At 37.0% G+C, this 14,626-nt stretch overlaps 1 pseudogene across 1 annotated transcript; it reads left to right on the top strand.

The window, feature by feature from the left end:
- The first annotated feature begins 1,097 nt into the window (after positions 1-1,097).
- On the top strand, positions 1,098-4,189 carry LOC149215045 (pentatricopeptide repeat-containing protein At2g22070 pseudogene; annotated as a pseudogene). Its single transcript, XR_016250982.1, has 2 exons — positions 1,098-1,557; positions 1,703-4,189. The product of XR_016250982.1 is annotated as a pentatricopeptide repeat-containing protein At2g22070 pseudogene (transcript).
- Positions 4,190-14,626: the final 10,437 nt, after the last annotated feature.

Below are 14,626 nucleotides of genomic sequence, written 5' to 3' on the forward strand. Positions count from 1 at the left end.
CTTCACTATTCAAGGAAATCCCAACCCCCAAGTGTAATTAGTTTCTTGATTTTCTTTGAAGTCAATGCCCTCCTCCCCCGTCCCAAGATGCACTAGAGTTATTACTAATTATATATCTCAAGATTATGCTTAAAAGTTCAATATGAATTAATAATGACTTCATCCATCTTTATTTTCTTTCAAAATTAAGTTATTTTAAAAAGCATACACAAACAAAAATGGAGACTCAACTTTACATCTTTGTAATTAGCTTTGTCTCATTTATCATCTTTCTCTTCATATACTTACATTTACATTTACATATTTGGGGATGAAGTAAATGATACTTTGAGTTCACTAACAAAAATGAAAACTAATCTTTACATCTTTCTCGTTAGTTGTTTTTTTTATCATAATTCTTTCTTACACTTGCATTTACTAACTTGGTAATGAGGTTCATGATACTTTAAATTGTAATATAAAATTTATCATAATACTTATGACTTGGGCTTCTATTAGTTCACCATAATAAAAGCCAACAAAAAGTGCTCCATATCTAAATTAACTTTGTGTTCATAAGTCTTAAAAAAGGTCCAGTAAGTGAAATGAAATAAAAGTAAGTTTGGTAGGTGAGAAAAGTGGTAATGATATATCAACAATCACTTGTGATTAAGGTTAGTTGTAGCTAGGGTTAGTTGTAGCTCTTTACTTCTGGTTGAAAGTAATTGAAATATAAATTTGGTTAGTGAATAAGTGGAAACGATGTATGAGCTAGTTATTTGTAGTTGGTATTAGTTGCAATTCTTCTTTTTATTAATAAGAATGATGGCAATGATGTATAAGCAAGTTATATGTGGTTATGTGGTTAGCATTAGTTGTAATTTTTTTTATTTGTAATTACAATTTGTGGTTGAGTTAAAAAATGTAAAGTATTAATAAATATTTTAGTAAAATAAATTACAAATTTATATATAAGATGAAATAATTATTTTTTATTTACAAATTGATTCCAAACAGCCAAACTACAGAAACTGAAATTAGTGATCAAACTTGCTTTCTAGTTCTAGAAACTTACATGTAGAGCCTCCCTATCCCATCTACCAGGTTAGGTGGAGCCTCCCTATCCGATCTGCAAGCTTATGGGTGAAGCCTCCCTATCCGATCTGCAAGCTTATGGGTGAAGCCTCCCAGGGTTGAACGTAAAAACATTACAACTAAACCAATCTAATTTTAAATATTAACTAGTATAAGGCTTGATGTGAGATGAACCCACATTCTTACAGTGCTTCCGAGTTTTGTATTTTACTTTTTTTTATACAATGGAAAGGCCATTGAAGTTTCGATGGCCACTCCAAATGCCAGAGTTGCAGAGCACAACAATGGCAGCTGTAATCCCATCGCGGAGGACAAAAATGTTCTTGCCCATTTACATCTCCAAACCCAATCTCTCAACCAACACTGCACCCATTGATTTCCAGGGAGAAGAAGAAGTAGAGCACGCCAATTCCAACAATAATTCTACTCTTATATCTCTGTGCAAGCAGAACCGTCTGAAAGAGGCACTGCACATCTTACAAGGTATGTACAGTCCAGATTCATCTGCTTATATTTCTCTCTTGCAAACCTGCATCGACAACAAACGAATTTCCCAAGGCAAAATAATCCATGCTCATATCATTCACAGTCAATTTCAATTCCATGACAACATCCTTTTGGCTAACAGGCTCGTAACCCTGTATTCCAAGTGCGGCCATCTGGATGATGCTCGGAAAGTGTTTGACAAAATGTCCGAACGAGATGTAGTCTCGTGGACTGCCATGATTGCAGCTTACTCAAAACAAGGCCGCGCAGATGAGGCTTTGAGGCTGTTTTATCAGATGAGGCTTTCTGGTGCCCAGCCGAATGAGTTCACCTTCTCGTCTGTTCTTCCGGCGTGTGCAAGCATGGTAGCCCTGGAACATGGCAAGGAGATCCATAAGGAGATAATTAGAAGTGGGTTTCAGGCTAATGTCTTTGTGGGGTGCGCTCTTTTAGATATGTATGTGAAATGTGGGTATATGGAGCTTGCACGCAAAGTGTTTGACAAAATGCCCGATCAAAACGTGGTCTCCTGGACTGCAATTACTGTAGGATACGCACAGAATGGATTTGTTGACGAGGCCCTGAGGTTGTTTCGGCAGATGCCCAATCAGGATGTTGTCTCGTGGAGTGCAATGATTGCGGTTTTTTCTCAGCATGGTCTTGATGAGGAGGCCTTGAGATTGTTTTGTGAGATGCAGACGATCGGTGTTTTGCCGAATCAGTTCACATTTGCTAGTGTTCTGCCAGCATGCGCCAACTTGGGGGCTGTGGAGCATGGAAAAGTGATTCACGGAGGCATAGTTAAGAGGAGACTTCAATCTGATCCTTTTTTGCAGTGTGCCATGGTAGATATGTATGTCAAATGTGGGAGGATGGGCAGTGCACAGATGGTGTTAGATGAAACTACTGAACGAAGTGTGATGCTGTGGAATGCAATGATTGCCGGATATGCCCAGAGTGGGGATGTTGACAAGGCCATGAAGCTTTTTCAGGAAATGCCAGAACGAGATGTGGTTTCATGGAATGCAATCGTTGCAGGATGTGCACAGAATGGGCTGGTTGATGAAGCCTTAAAGTTCTTTCGATTAATGCCTGAACGAAATGTAGTGTCGTGGACTCAGATAATTGCAGGATGTGCCCAGAGTGGGCATTCTGATGAGTCGTTGAAGCTCTTTCAGCAAATGCGCATGAGTGTGGTGGATCCAGACTCGGACACATTTGCCAGTGTTTTCACAGCATGTTCCAACTTGTCAGCTCTGGAACATGGCAAAAAGATTCATGGAGAGGTAATTCAAAGGGGATTTTTATTTGATGTCTTTACTGGGAGTGCCCTTCTAGACATGTATGCCAAATGTGGAAGCATACAAGATGCAGAAAAACACTTTGATAATGCCTAGTAGAAATGTGGTCTCATGGAGTGTAATGATCGTTGCATATACCATGCATGGGTGTGCTAGGGAGGGCCTTCAATTCTTTGAACAAATGCAATGCTCTGGCATGAACCCAGACCATGTCACCTTCATCGGTGTTCTGTCTGCATGTTGCCACTCTGGCCTAGTGGATGATGGTTGGAGATACTTTAATCTCATGACTCAGTGTTATCACATCACACCCAGAATGGAGCACTACTGCTGCATGGTTGACCTTCTGGGCCGTGCTGGGATGCTGGTTGAAGCACATGACTTTATCAATAAAATGCCAATTAAACCTGATGCAGCCGTGTGGGGATCAATGCTTGGTGCTTGTAGAATCTATGCTAATGTAGAGCTAGGAGAAATGGTGGCTGAACGCCTTTTTGAATCTGACCCTAAAAATGCTGTACCTTATGTGCTGCTGTCGAACATCTACGCGGCAGCTGGCAGGTGGGATGGCATTCAAAAAGTGCGAAAAATGATGAAGGACATGGGAATCAGAAAAGAACCAGGACGTAGCTGGATTGAAGTAGATAACCATGTACATGCTTTCTTCGTAGGAGATAGAAGACACCCCCAAACAGAGTTGATTTATGCGAAGTTGGAGAAATTGTCAGGGCAGATGAAGGAGGCAGGCTATATGCCTGACATGAATTTTGTGCTGCATGATGTGGAAGAGGAGCAGAAAGAACATACTCTCTACCATCACAGTGAGAAGCTAGCAATTGCATTTGGACTTCTCAACACATCCCCTGGGACACGTATCCATATCATCAAAAACTTTAGAGTGTGTGGAGACTGCCACACTAGCATTAAGTTTATCTCAAAGCTTGTTGCACGAGAAATTGTTGTGAGAGATGCAAACCGTTTCCATCATTTCAAAGATGGACAATGTTCCTGTGGCAATTATTGGTGACCATATCATTCATAAGTGAAACAAGCAATAATCAGAACATTGGGCATTTGAGAGGTAGTTCTTGAAGCTTTCTGCCCAATGAAAACAAAAACATCTAGATAAGTTTCAAGGAAGATCAAATTGTGCTAGAAAGAACAAATTTTTCTTCCAAGATCTTGGAAATTTTTATAGAGAATTTTAGAATGATCTTGAATCAATTGGGTTCTTCAAAGCCTGGTTCAAGGGACCATTGAGGACATTAAAGATTTTTTCATGGTAATTTGGGCACTGATTGGTTGTGGCAAGTTCCAAAGAGCCAAGAGCCATCCAAGATTCGGGAGGATGAGCTCCCTAGTGACCATTTGATCCAAGATTTGAGAGCGCAAATTCCTTGGTGGTTCCAATTTTAAAGCTTCTAATATTGCAAAAGAATGCCATGGTGATTCTGCTGAAAGAGTTCCAGAGTTGAGAGAGATTTCATGGTGATTCGATGGGATGCTTCCTTGTGTTCTCCACCAAGCCCACCAAACACTGCTAACCTTACAGCGGAAAGTACATATCCCCAAAGGAAAAGATGGCTATGGTGAAGTCCCCTCAACTTGCAAGGAGAGGTGTATTCCTATGGAGAAATTTCCCATTTTCTGGGGAAACAATTCCAAAGATGTGGAGCAACATTTGAATGAATTCTATCGTGCTTGTGACATCTATAATGTTGGAGATGATGATGTAGCTTGTTCACTATTCATCCGAATCTTGAAAGGGGAAGTGTGAGAATGCTTTACTCTCTACTGCTTGGAACCATCACTGAATGGGAGTATTGGAGATTCTGTTTGCTGAGAAATATTGCCCAAAGGGTGAGCTCACATGTTCTTTTTATGAAACTCATCTGCATTTACATGAAGGAAAGAAGGATGGTTAAGATTCACTTTCAGATTTATGAGAATCCTTCATCGAATGATGCAACAAATATTTCCTAATGATCCCATCATTTTCAGCTACTATGAAAATGCTTTGCCCACAAACTTTGAGGTATTTGCTAAGATAAGAAGGAAAGTATAGATGGACGGAGTTAATGCAATGAGAGGAAGATGTTCTTGCAAGTGGTGCTGATCTAGAAACTATTTTTGGAAGGTTCCAAAGGCACACGTTTGAAATTGTAGAGCCATTAGCCTTGGCTCAAAAAACTTATCCGACTCTCATTCCAAAACTTGACACTTTGTGCCCTTTCTCATGTTGTCTATTTATATCCAAACCAATTACTTCAGATGAGAAGAAATGCAAATGTCAATGCTCAAAGAATTGGGATGTCTTGTTCTCGGGAGGGTGATGTAAAAAAAGTTAAGAATCTGAGCATGAATCCTATAGTTGTCTCAAACATCATGGGTGTGACTGCATTTGGCATCCCATCATTTTCAGCTACTATGAAAATGCTTTGCCCACAAACTTGAGGTATTTGCTGAGATAAGAGGGAAAGTATAGCTGGAAGGAGTTAATGCAATGACCTCAATCCATTGAGGAAGAAGTTCTTGCAAGTGGTGCTGATCTAGAAATTATTTTTGGAAGGTTCCAAAGGCACACGTTTGAAATTGTAGAGGCATTAGCCTTGGCTCAAAAAACTTATCCAACTCTCATTCCAAAACTTGACACTTTGTGGGCTTTCTCATGTTATCCATTGATAGAAAAATCAATTACTTCAGATGAGAAGAAATGCAAATGTCAATGCTCAAAGAATTGGGATGTCTTGTTCTTAGGAGGGTGATGTAAAAAAAATTAAGAATCTGAGCATGAATCCTATAGTTCTCGCAAAGATCATGGATGCGACTGTATTTGGCACTGACTTATATGTGATTCAAAGGACATTAATCTAAAACAACAATAGGGAAGTAAGAAGAAAGTCAACCCTTATACTTTTGATAATGTTGCCCTCCCACCATCTCTTAACTGGGTCCAAGACCATGAGGAAGAGGATTTAGAAGAGGAATCTCATGAAGGGTAGGAAATTTTTCCTATATCAGATTGTATTTCTGAACCTAAGAGTGAGAATTCTAAGATCCCAATGGAAGGGATATGCACTCTTTCACATGCTTTGTGGGAAGATAGTGATAGTGGTGACAGGTTGGATGATGAGATGGCAACATTCCTCAATGTCAAAACTGTTGAAGAAAAACATATATTCTTTAAAAATGTGAAGAGGGCAGAAATAATACATGTACAGATCTCATAAGAATATATTCTTGGTTCAGAGGAAGGATTGTTTGCTTTGTCACATTACCTTGTTGAGGCTGAGTTGGAAGCTAGGGAAAATAAGACAATCAAGACTTTAAGTTCGACAATATTTCTATGCCAAAAGATGGATATGATCATGAGATGGAAAACATAGGGACAACACTTGATGAAGAGCATACAATGGAACCTGAAGTTGATGAATTTCTTTCATATTTGTTATCTCATTTTATCATATGACTTTACTAGTTCCAAACTCCTTGTGCAATCAAGTGGGCAATGAGGTAAACCTAGTTTTGAGTATGATTATGCAAGTTGTTGCATTGAACCATGGTTTCAAAATGTCATTAGTGGGTTGTCTCTATAGTTTTCATCTTGTGTTCTCATCCTTCAAAGCTTTGCTGCAATGAGTTCATTGTGCAAGGAGACCTCACATGGTTGGTAACCATTCTCAACAATTGTGTTAAGTCCAACATAGAATCATTTATTGAGCTTGATGCATGAATGATTCCATTGGAAGTCGGCAATATTCTTGAGACCTACACAGTTAGTTTAGGGTAGGTAGGAATTTTCCATTTTAGTTTGTACAGTTGGGCTTCAACTTTTGAATTAAATACATGTGGGTCTCGGGGCTAATTTAATAGTGTTTGGAAGTGACTCCAAGGCCCCTAGTCTGATTCTGGTGTTTTTAGCAACCCATAGGGGGTCACTATCCCACATTTGGAGTTGAATGTCGATGTGTTTTCTTTATCACCCATTCAATGGGATGATTTTGGTGTTTACTTGAACGTGGATTTCTTCCATTTGTTTTGGGAATCTGGAGGGTGTCGTGTAATCTTCACAAGATGATCATAAAAATCTGAAAAGATTTTCCCCTCATAATCTAGAGTCAGTTTCAAACGGTACAATTCACTGGGGCGCCCCACCCCTTCTCACCCCCACCACCACAAACACACACAAAGTCACTGGGTTTCCATTTGGATAAAAAGATATGTCAAGGAAGCACAACATGGATGTGTGCAACCTCTCACTAGATAACTCTCTGTGAGCTATGCTCAACATGTTATGGAAAGAAAAATGAAGGTCATATGCTCGAGATAACCACTAGTCCTAGTCCCAACCTTGGGATTATCCACCCCAAAGAGTGCACCTGATGTTAAAGGAAATTTGATCATATCTAATAAAAATGATTGCGTTGAGAGGCTCTCTACAGCTCAGTATGGGGGAGATGTGTAGGTGTTGCGTTGAGAGGCTCTCTACAGCTCAGTATGGGGGAGATGTGTAGGTGTTAGGCATAATGTAAGAAAAATTGTGTGTCAACATTTTTTAAATATTTTATTTTAATTTAATTTTTGTAACATTTTTTAAAATTAAATCTAAAAGCAAGAAGGTGTGGAGGAGATGTAGTGGTGTAGAATATTGATTCTATAACCATATTTAAATTTAATTAATAAGTAAATAAAGACTTTATACTTACAATAAACTTAATTAAATATAAAAGAAAAAAAAAGTATGGAAAGATGTTGTGATGTCCAACATTGACTCATCAAAATAAAATAAAAAGCATAATTATCAGTCAAATATTTTAAAACTAAAAATTAAATTAAATTAAATTAATAATTATAATTATAAGCACATAAAAACTTAATCCTTACAATAAACTTACTATAACAAGATTTTTAGCTATGGATACTCACCCCTATTTTACCATGAATATTATTAACTTGTAATTATTTTAATTTTATTTTATCACATTTTAAAAATTAGATCTAAAATAAAAAAGGGTACAGGGAGATGTTGTGATGTCCCGTTAAGAGACTTGATCAAAATAAAAATAAAAATAAAATAAAATACATAAAATTAATAATTATAATTATAATTAGAAATAAAGCAAACCTAGATCCATCTTAACTCTAGATCAACCATCGAGAGGGATCAAATCTTTTGAGATGCAAACCTCTTTTAGAGTGAAAGGAGATTTGGTCCCCCTGGCCACTTGGTAGATCCATACTTAAAATGAATCTAGGTTGATTTAAGTTCCTGAATCAAACAACCACTATGTTTCAAATGTGAATGGTTATGGTGAATTAATTGGATTTCTCTCCCCACAACCCTAACCTAACTACAAAATTGTTTTAGCTCCAAGTGAGAATTATGTATTAAGTGGTTGATTTTAAGTTGAGCTTAGGATCGTGAATCAAGCAGAGTGAAGTGTGTGTGAGCTTGTGGTATAGCCAATTTCAACAAACAAACAAAAAAATGCTTGAAACATAAATACTTGCAATTAAAAACATTTAAAATTGAAACACTAGCACAAAATAAAACAAATACTATAGTAAAAAGAATTTATTTATTTATCTCAATGAAAATTCTTATGAGAAATGAGCATTAACTAATCCAAGTCGACCAGCAAAACTCCTATTCCAACCTAGTTATGTAGTAGGATTGAATGATTTTGCAATTTCAAAATGAAAAGTGAGATTGAATAAGTCAAATACTTAAAACAAAGGAGGTTTATATCTTAACTTTACTAACTTTTCTCTCTAAAAGAAAAGGCTTCTTACAATATCATGCAAACAAGAGTTGAATGCTGAAAAAGAGTTGAGGAGTTAGTTGGAAAAAGCAAAGGCAAATGCCTAAAACATAAATCAAAGACTAATGGCATGTATTAATGTAAAATTCATCTAAAGCTTTTATGATTTAAAGCAAGTCTTAAGAGTTATTCACGTGAGAAAAGGTTTTTAAATTAGTATGTTGAAAATAAACAAAATATGCAATGCAACAAAGAGAAACCCTAAAGTGGAATGTACTAATGACCATAAGGGGTATTTTATGTGCTTATAATGTTTCTGTAAAATGCATTATAGTGTTGGACCAATGACCTATAAACCCAAGAGAACTTTATAAGAGGATTGCGTGAAACAAGACAAAGCCGAAAAGCTAAAAAAAATAAATGCATCACAATGTATAAATCTACCCCAAAAAGTGTGTTTTTAGTGTAGACATTGTATCAAATGTTGCATTGAACAAGTGCAAAACCTTGTACGAAAGGATGCATTGAACCAATGTAAAAATTGGTACCAAAAGATGCATTGAACCACTGTAAAAATTGGTACCACAAATTGTGTTAACTATGTATTATCAAGGGTAGAAAAGTGTGCTAGCTCTTACACATAAAGGTGAAAATCCCAGTTTATAACCAAGGAATAAATAGAGCCTTTTTTGGTGTTCTTTGTAAAAGCATAAAAGTACATAGAGATAAAGAAATTTCAAGATCTAAAATTGAGAGTGAAAAGAGTGAAGGTGTAACAAGCACACCCACATCGGTGTAATGGTTGTCTATTAGGCCCTAAACAAATGGTCAGATTTAAGTGATGACTTTTCATGCTTCAAACGTTAATTTATATATGAGATAAAGAACTAAAGCAAGAAACCAATTAATCAACATGAACAAAAGAGATAAAAGAAAACAAAGAATTCCATTACCACAATGAGCATGCCAAAAGATAAGTCTTGGAGGACAAGTTTGTTGAAGTTAAATGGGTCCAAAGCCCCTCCGTAGGATGAATTATTGACTTCCTTGATGTGCTTGTGTCTCCTTCCTTGGTTTGTGAGCAATATAGATAGGTTAGAAAACTACAATCAAGAATAAAAAGTCCTCAAGGCTCTAGTGACATTTCGGCAACATAACCTTATTTGTGATAATGGATGGATGGAGTGACCTCATGTGTTTTATTTAGAGTATAGTAATAGTTAAAATGCTTCACATGCTTTTTGTTTTAGTGGTTAAATATGACTAAATCAAGATAAAAAAATAGTAGTTAGGGTTTAGGATGGTCCACATATGACCAACTTCCTATCATTCCAATTTGGATGCATTGAAGGGACAAAAAACAATCATAATTAATCATTTTAATGGGTCGTGTGGCTTATGGGGGTAACTTTCTACATGAACTTTTGGGGGAGTATATTGGGGGTAATATCTGCACTATTTACATGAACTTTTGGGTGGGTATTTTTGCATTGGCCAAGTTTGATCGATTTTATGGGTTGACTGGGTTGATTTTGACAATTTTGAGGTTATACGATCATGAAAATGGGTTATGCATGCCAATAATGGCATATTTATGTATGACTATTGAAAATGTCATAAGTAAGGATAAAGAAGGTTGTGGGTGAGAGCAATTTTAAGATGAGTGTTCCACCTTTCCTTGGTTTACCCCATTAAAGTGTGGTAACTGCAACAATATTTTTCACCTTTATTGGATAACTTAGAGATGGTAGAGAACTTGGTCCCTATAAAACTCAACCCTAAATTTATTAAGAAAGTTGTAGTCAATTAGATCATGGACATCGAGATAATGGGCACGCCAATAGAGCATACAACTCTATCAAGTTCTCAGTGCAAAGCAACTCTTCACTAGGTCAAGTGGATCATCAAGAGTCAAATTTAGCAAATTTTTCCCATTTATTGGAGGAGCTTGATGTAATGAAAAACATTACTTCCTAAATGGGGATGATTGATGCAAATTAATACGTGTGACCACCCAAATCTTCCACTTACTCAAAAATGATTCTACACCATGTCAATATTCTTGGAAAATCGGGAGACTCGCATATTACAAACGATTTTCCTTAATTTGATAATTACTTGTGATATGTGTTGGCATTTTATTACTTTATTAGATCTTATTCATCAAGCAATTACGAAAACAATGAAGATGAAAACACAACAAAGCACACAAGATATAGGCTCCAAGCCAGGGAAAAACCCCTCCAAGGGGAAAACCCAGAAAATGCTTCTCTTCTTCTATAGAATCTACTTACAAAGAGACTTCAAAGAGCCAAAGACCGAAGCCAACAACCCTACCAAGCACCAAGTCAGCGCCTAACAAGATCTTCTCCAAGGCAACTTCCAAACTTTGACCTACTACAACTTCGTCCCCGAATTTTGGCCCTAGAATTTCAGCCTCCTACAATTGCAACTTCACTGAAACCCTAACTTCGCACATGTGGACGAAGAGAGAGAGAGAGAGAGAGAGAGAGAGATTTAACCCAAGAAACTTTGATTCTTTCTTCTTTCCACATCCTTCTAGGTCTTATTTTCCTTCGTTATTGCATATCGAACTTGACTTGGATGAGTGTCTCAAATGAGGTCGAGCTCCTTGTATTTATAGCCTTCTTGAGGGGTCGAATAACCCTCCCTTAGGCTGACTTGGTCTTGGGATACAAAATGGATTTTTCTTGATAAAATAAATATCTTTCTTTATTACACGAGTCCAAATGGGACAATGACACATGACCAATATTATTCTTTATCTTAGAAAGACCTAGAAAACCTAAAAGCATGAAGAGCGTGCTTTTGACTCAAACTTGAGTATGAAACCCATACTTAAAAAATAAAATATAATTTATTTTTCTTTATTTTTCTTTCTTTATAAATAATATACAATGTCATGATTGCAATTAGGTCATTATGAAGACTAAACCTAGGTACGATTTTCAACACTCCCTCTTCACTAGGGATGTATTCATAATTCCATTACATGGTACAAGGAATCTCAATCTTGAAGCATTCGCATAAGAAGAGTCAGATTGATAAGCCATCTTTGTGAAGAATTTTTATCATAACTAGCACTATCCTTGAAGGCCTTAACTAGACAAGCTCATCCTTATTCGAGAGCATTATGCTGGGCGGATTTACATGAGTTGCCACACTACCTCTAAGTTACATACCTTATCTGGATCTTCATCAAATATGTCTTTTTAGGACTATTCTTATCTTGGATTTCCATTTTTGAATCCTCAAAGAATATCGGTCCTCTTTGACTACTCTTATCTTGGATGCCCTGCCTCATCCTCAAGAGTATCGGTCAACAACTTCATTTTCCTGTATTCTCTAATCCATAAGGAGTTCCAATCTTTATATGTGTATCCAATCCTCTTGACTACATTCTTTCCTTATGGCCTTCACTAAGACTTACGGTTGTTAGCCTTAGTCTAGTGCCTGACCTATAAAGACAAGAACTATCCAATATCACTCCCTCTCAATTAGGGAAGAGATATCCACCAAACCAAGCTTACCTCTAGAGTACTTGAGCTTTTAGTTTAGTAACTCTTTAGTCAAAATATCTACTACATATTTATCTATAGGTAGAGAGTACAACTCCACGACCCTATCTTGTACCAAGCTTCTAATGTAGTGGTACTTGTTGTTTATATGCTTCGTCCTAGAATGAAACATCGGGTCTTTTGTCAATCTTACACAACTTTCATTATCACAATGTATTTGTGTAAGGCTAAGTGGTCCTTCAAACAAGTTTGATAATAACTTCCTAAGCCAAACTGCTTCTCGACAACTTTTCTTACAACAACATATTCAGCTTCAACATTACTCAAAGCAATTGTATCATGTTTTTTTCTCATCCATGAGACCATGGAAGACCCTAAGCTGAAGCGTCCATTGGTTGTGCTTCTTCCGTCTATCTCATTGCCACCCCAATCTGAATCTATATATCCCATGAGTTGGATTTGTTAGAAAATGGAAAGCAGCAACTTATTATCTTATTTTCTTTAACCTTGATAATGCTTGTGAATCTTTAGTTCTCTTATTTAACTTCTTTAGTTAGATCTTTCATCAAACAATATCAAGAACAATAACAAAAAAGAGGACACAAATATAGGCTCTCAACCAGGGTAAAACCCCTCCAAGGGGAAAACCCATAAACTCATTCCTTCTTAGGATCTGCTTTAAATGAAATATAGAGACACAGTCCCTAGACAAAATCCTTCTCCTAGTACCAAGTCAACCCTTTCTCAAGTCCTTCCCTAATTCTGCTTTAAATTACTTAACCCTGCAACTTCGACCTACCAGCTACAACACTGCTACATGATATGCAACTTCAACCCAACAACTTCATCCTTGCAGCTTCTTGGAAACCCTAATACAATGTCCTCTTGAGACCTACTTAGAGAAATACAACTCTCCTAAGGTCAATGAGGTTAAGATAAGGATTTTCCCTCTTCCAACTACCATATTCTTCACTTTTCCCTCCTGCAACTCGGACCTGCAACTTTGGCCTATTTATGCAACCTAGAAACCCTATAATTTTTCACGTGTGAGAGAGTTTGAGCCCAAAAACAAGAGATTTCTTCCTCCTAGCTTATTCTAGATCTTCGCTCTCCTTTTCTTGCACTTCCCAACTACATATCAAACTCTTTCTTGTGGATCGAACTTATGAGTGAGTGAGTGCTAAATGAGGTCGAATTGCTCCTTTATATAGCCTTCTCAAGGAGTTGAATTCCCTCCGTTAGGCCGACTTGTAACTATTACGGCTTACTTGCATTTTTGGAGTTTCCAAGACTTTCTAGACTCAAAAATAATTATTTTTACAATTACATTTTTCTTGGAAGGGTCTTATAAACATGATGTTGACTCCTTTAACTCATGACAATAAATCCTAAGACCTAACAAACCCTAGAAGCACAAAAAACATGCTTTTACCTAGAAGACCATCAATAAAGAGCATGAAACCCATGCCTTAATAATAATAACTTTTTCTTTTCTTCTCTTGTTTGTTACATAAGATACATATTGAAATGAGTACAACAATTATGAAGACCGAAACTAGTTACATTTTCAACACTCCCTCTTAACTAGGGAGGTATTCATAATTGTACAGCCAGTGCAACTTCATTCTCAAATTGAAGAGTTATCATAAGAAGGTTCAAATTAATAAGGCACACTGTGAGAATCAACATTATGACCAACATTGTCCCTAAGACTTTATTGGACAGGCTCTTCTTTAATCAAGGGCATTATGTTGGGAGGCTTTATGCGTGATACCGCACTACCTTTCCAAGCCACATACCCAATCAGGATGTCTATAAGGTATGCCCTTTCAGAACTAATCTTATCTTGGATACCTACCCCATCCTCAAAGAGTGTCAGTGCCTTTCCTTTCTTGGATTTTATGTTTATCCAATCCTTCACATTTTTTTCTTCACCACTTAAAGAAGAGAATGTACATGTGATGTTCATAACTCCCTCTCAATTCGCGAGGTCATCCCTATTCTCCTTTAATATTGAGAATAGAACTTAGCTCCTATACAGGGAGACTCCTTTACTCCCTCTCAAAGTCGAAGGAGATCTAGACTTCCTTTCTATTTGGGAAGTCACCATCACAAGCCTTATAGTTTGTCTTCATAAGAGTATCATCTACTAGTTCTTCATAGCTGTCCCGACTCCCTCTTTCCTTTAAATCATCGAGATTTTTCAAGGTATCATGGAGCCATCTTATCTTTTCAATCTTGCGATAGGTTCTAGGCCAATCTTCCTGCTCATCACTTTCTTCCTTGATATGAAAGAATTATATTGAGCCTTCACAAACTTCGAGTTTATCATAGCCTTTTCTTGAAAGTGATCTTCCTTTGACCTCCAAGTTAACTTCTTGCACTACTACCTTTTAATCCCAAGATTTCCATATCTTGACTTCATATTTGCTAGGTACCAGAGATCGAGCTTCCCTCAATATCC

This window comes from Pinus tabuliformis, chromosome 1_1 (genome assembly GCF_031772625.1).
Source record: "Pinus tabuliformis cultivar Carrire ecotype Pingquan chromosome 1_1, CPIR1, whole genome shotgun sequence".
Lineage (NCBI taxonomy): Eukaryota > Viridiplantae > Streptophyta > Pinopsida > Pinales > Pinaceae > Pinus > Pinus tabuliformis.